Source organism: Choloepus didactylus, chromosome 13, assembly GCF_015220235.1.
Source record: "Choloepus didactylus isolate mChoDid1 chromosome 13, mChoDid1.pri, whole genome shotgun sequence".
Lineage (NCBI taxonomy): Eukaryota > Metazoa > Chordata > Mammalia > Pilosa > Megalonychidae > Choloepus > Choloepus didactylus.
In genome coordinates this window covers 17,779,489-17,784,719 of record NC_051319.1, presented here as the reverse complement: position 1 = coordinate 17,784,719, position 5,231 = coordinate 17,779,489, and the positions used below count along the sequence as shown (strand labels likewise).

The following is a 5,231-nucleotide window of genomic DNA, read 5'->3' as shown; positions in this document are numbered from 1 at the left end:
TGGGTATTATTCCTCCTGCTTCATTTCGGGGGCAACTCTGTCCTGGCCATGAGCTGGGGCACTGTAGGGCTCACTCAATGCTCACTCAAGGTTTCACTCAAGAATCACAACCTTGGGCAATTGCTATATACATTTTGTCCCATTTTTTAGTCATTTAAGGCAGAAACAAGAAGTTCTGCCTTTGTTCTTTTTTTTTTTTTTTACTTTTTTAAGCAGTTTTATTGACGTATATTCATATACCCTACAATCCATTCAAAGTGTACAATCAGTGGTTCACAGTTTCATCACATAGTTGTGCATTCATCACCACAATTTTAGAGCATCTTCATTACTCAAAAAAAAACCCCAAATCATCCCATACCCCTTATCTCCACTATTATTGACCCTTAGCATTGGTGTAGTACATTTGTTACTGTTGATGAAAGAATATCAAAATATTAGTAAGTATAGTCCATCGTTTGCAATAGGTGTATTTTTTCCCATATACCACTCTATTATTAACACCTTATAATAGTGACAGATAAATGTTCTAGTTCATGAAAGAACATTTTTATATTTGTACTATTAATCACAGTCATTGTCTGCCACAGGGTTCCCTGTGTTATACAGTCCCATGTTTTATCCTTTAGTTTTCCTTCTAGTGACATATTCTACTCTAAACTTCTCCTTTCAACCACAATCACACACTTAATTCAGTGTAGTTAATATAATCACTACAATGTGCTACCATCACCTCTATCCATTTCCAAAAATTTAAATTAAACCTAGTTAAAAATTCTGCACGCATTATAGCATCTGCTCCCCATTCTCCTCACCCCATTTCTGAGCCTGCCCCAACTGGGCCCAAAATGTCATGGCAGTTACCTTGTCCCCAACTATCCCAGGGCAGGTGGTCAAGCCCTGCTTCCTATGCCCTCCCCAGCCGTGCCAGGGCTAAATATTGCCCCCATCTCAACCCAAGCCTTCTTTCTGCTCTGGGTGCCATTGACTCTTTCTGCACTTTATACATATATATTAACAGATTTCTCTTTTTTAATTTGTGAGTCTATGGGCTCAGGATAAAATCTCTCTCGACCACTGTTGGGTAACTAGGGAGTATTACCCAAGGGGACAAGTTTGAGCCTTGAATTCAGAGGTAGGATTGAGATGTCTGGTCTGGATAACACAGGCACACTATGATTTAAGATCATCTAACTTCATCACTTAGATCTAGTGTTCCTGCTGTACAAGCCACAGCTTTGACACAGCAGAGGTGTTTTGTTTATTTATAGAGGAAACTTCCTGGTGGGATATCAGCACTGTCTCCTGCCTCTCCCATCAGCCAGTTGATTGTCCCACTGAAAGGGTCTTGCTTTCATTCTAGGGACATCTATTTAGCTACAGGGAGAAGTGTGGGGGAAGCAGGTGAGCTACAAGGAAACAAAATTAAACAACAAAATGAATGTGTGGGTGGAGATTACTGCAACAAAATGAAAAGGAAAGTCAGACAGGGCCAAATTTGTATATATGTTCCCATATTTTCCTTGGTACTAGTGAAATGGTTCCTTAGATATACTCTGGGTGGAGTCATTTTCTCCCTCATCATATTTTTCTGCATTTCATGATTCAATCATGAGGGAAAGCGTATCAGTGAAATCCTTTCTATACAATCATCTAAAACTCCATATAATTTAATGTAAATATCACAGAAAGTGGAAAGGGCATCCAGTGTCCGTACTGATGGTAGCAGAGCGCTTTCTCAGCACTTACAGAACATATAAGATAAGCTCCTATTTTGCCTTCTATTTAATGAAAGTCATATCCCTCTTCAGAGAACAGTCATTCCAGCTGTAGAAAGTCTGAGATGCCAGGAGAAAACTAGTGAAACTGCTTGTGAAATGTATAAACGTGATTCCTGATTTCCTCTCCATTAAATCTTATGGTGATAAAATGAAAAACACATTCCAGTGACAAAGCTTTACGTCACACTTTAAGTTGCAACTTGCTGCGTTGGCCTGAGATTCGGGGACACGGCGAAGGCACACCCCGTGCACCTTCTGATGTCCTCCACCGTCAGGTCTTCCCAGAGTTCGATCAGCGTCAGCCTCTCATTTGGTCCAAGTCAAACACGGCCTTTTCAGTGATGATGCGGCTCACACATCGCCTCCCAGACAGTGGCATTGTGCGTTTGTCCACGAGTTTGTGTTCATTTGCCTTGGTAGAATGCTCCATGGTGACTACCACTTTGGTTTTGGGACTGGATACTAAATCCATGGCACCTCCCATTCCTTTCACCTTCTTTCCGGGAATCATCCAGCTGGCCAGGTCACCATATTTGGACACCTGCATGGCCCCCAGCATTGTTAGATGGAGGTGCCCCCCTCTAACCATGGCAAACGACTCATCGCTGCCAAAAAAGGAGGCCCCGGGAATAACAGTGACTGTTTGCTTGCCCGCACTGATGAGATCTGCATCCTCCTCATCTTTCAATGGAAAGGGACCCAAGCCCAGGACCCCATTTTCACTGTGAAGATGAACAGTTATATTTGGGCTGATAAAGTTGCTGGCCAGGAGAGGGATTCCTATACCCAAATTAGCATACATGCCATCCTCAAATTCAAGAGCTGCCCGTTTGATGATTCGTGTCCTTTTATTATCTTAGGGTTTTTCATCTTCATCTTCCTGGATTGTTAAACGCTCAATTCTCTTCTCATAATGTTTTCCCTTTATCAGGCGATCTACATAATTACTGGGAATACGGATGTCTTCTGGGCGAAATGATCCAACATCCACAATTTCTCCAACCTCTACCACAGCGGTATTGCGCTTTTCCTGAAGGTAACGTTTCCTGCACGGTCCACCTTCCACCCTTTCACCAAAGCAAAATCTCCTGTAATTGATTCCTCCAAAAGAAAACGGCGGCCATGAAACTCTCGCACCTCTCTGGGCTTACTGATGATGGCCAAGTGCCGTCTTGGCAGTATTTGATGGGTGCCCCTCCCTCATGAACCAGGGTCCCATACCCCGTGCTGGTGTGAAAGGCTGGCACGCCAGCCCCACCTGCGCGGATTTTCTCTGCCAAGGTGCCCTGCGGTGTCAAGCCCAATTCCAGCTCACCAGCTAAGTACTGCTGCTCGCAGAGTGGATTTCCTCCCACATACGAACAGACGATGCGTTTAATCTGCTTGGTTTGCAGTAAAAGGCCCAGCCCGAAGTCCTCAACCCCGACCGTGTTGCTGACAATGGTGAGCTCTTTCACTCGGGTCTCCACTAAAGCCCCGATCAGGTTCTCTGGGATTCCACACAGCCCGAACCCACCGACCAGGACTGTTGCCTCATCAGAGATGTCTTTTACAGCTTCCACGGGATCTGTATAAAATTTGACACGGAGACGCGTGCTGGTGGAAAAGCTGCGCACACACCCGATGGCCGGGGCCGGGCGGCTCCGCGAGCACCCGAGAGGCCGGCGCGGACGCAGAGCCCCAGCCGCGGGCAGAGGCGTCGCAGGGACGCCACGGAAGGGCCCGCGGGTCTGAGAGCCCCGCGGGAGGAGGCCGGCTGGGTGAGACCCGCGACCCAGCCCGGGGCCGCCGCCGCGTCACAGAGCAGGGAGGGCGCCCCGGCGGTGAGGCGCGCCGGCCCCGGGCTGCCTTTGTTCTTGAATAGTTATTTGACAGTTTGCACATGGAGGATAAAGAGTTGATGTTGATGCGGGGATTGACAGAATAATCAACAAGTAGGAGCTTTGAGCCACATGTAGGAGAGAATGTGAAAAGGACCTGCGTCATGCTTGGCATGGACTGGACTACTGATGTCCTTACTACCTGGGGTGTGTTATTTAAGACCAAAACCCACAGATGGCTGATATTGGACTATTGAGTTCTGATGAATTTTCCTATTAGGGCCTTAAAGCAAGCTCTAGGGCTAGTGCATGTATTTTCACCTAAGGGAGTGAATCCTCCTTCCATAAATCATCCTGAGAAGAGGTTAATTCGATGTTAGAAAATGAGAACTAGAGTGGAAGGACTTGGACTGAGGGGAGAAACTGTTTCTAGTAGCAGGAAACTTCTGAGTTAGTCTTCATGTTTAACACGTACACTCTCTGTTTTCCTGAATGCTCAGTTCTCTGTTGTTCTGAGGGAAATTAAAGAAAGGACCTGTTCCATCCTTGGGAAGGTTTGGCAAAGGTGAGAAGTGTACTTCCTCTTACCAGTCCCCATTCCCAGGTCACCAGAGTTGCATGGAGGTGATTCTAGCTGTACAAGAGTAATAGGGAAAGGCCTTGGTGCTCCATCCGCGTTCCTTGCCCAGCCCCACTTGGGGCCAAAGATACACGTCAGGGCTAGAGAATGTTGTGGTGGGGCAGAGCGATGCTCACTGGTTCATGCAAAATCAGAAGGGGCAGTATGCAAGGGAGGGTAGGCCTCTGAAGGACAACAGGGAAGAGAAATTGTATCATCTGTGAGGGACCACTTTGAGTTTATCATTACTGAGTCCCTGTGCATTCTTTTAAAAAATGCATACACTCTCAGTAGGGATATACATCTTTGTGTGAATGACTGTATCAGCTCCTATTTCTTCCTAAGGAGATAAATAGAGCAGCATGAAAGGAAGGTAAAATTGGAGGGAGGGAGTGGGGGAGGGGAAAGGGAAGTAGAACGTGATATTAAATTAAGGGCAAATGGTATAGTTAAAAGAATTGGGAGAGGGAAGGTTGATGGGGAGCTACTGTATCATTCAGGGTCCAATCAGGAAAACTTAGGGATCTTAAACAGAGAGAATGTAATTCAGGGATGGCCCAGAAAAGGAGCCAAACAAGATTCAGGATGGGAACCTAGAGATTAGGAAATGAAGGAAGACGCTATACCTAGACTGGAGGGACAAAGAGAGAAGACAAATGTTTGCAGTCACCTGGAGCTGCCTGGAGTCACTGGGAAGAGGCTGGAATCACGACAGACCTGTCTGGTGGGCGCTGCAGCCATAGAGGAGACACAGTCACTGCTGCCAGCACCACCCAAGGCAGAGCTAGGAAGAGAGAGGGAGAGAACCAGCTTCACTCTTTCTCCTGTTATCCCAACTTGCCATTGTCTCCCCTGGGAGACAGACACAGAACAGGGGAGGGCAAGGAGTGGATCTCAGAGCAGACAAGCCCAAGACTGGCCAACACCAGAAAGACATCTATTCACTGCTTCTTGACCCAGACAAGGGCTGACTTGGCCTCTCCAGCAGCATGTTCTGAGCACTGGGGTGTT

General features: G+C 46.6%; 1 pseudogene; it reads right to left on the bottom strand.

Annotated features, from left to right (window-relative positions):
* Positions 1-1,969: 1,969 nt before the first annotated feature.
* Positions 1,970-4,199, bottom strand: LOC119508455 (annotated as a pseudogene).
* Between the last annotated feature and the right edge of the window lie 1,032 nt (positions 4,200-5,231).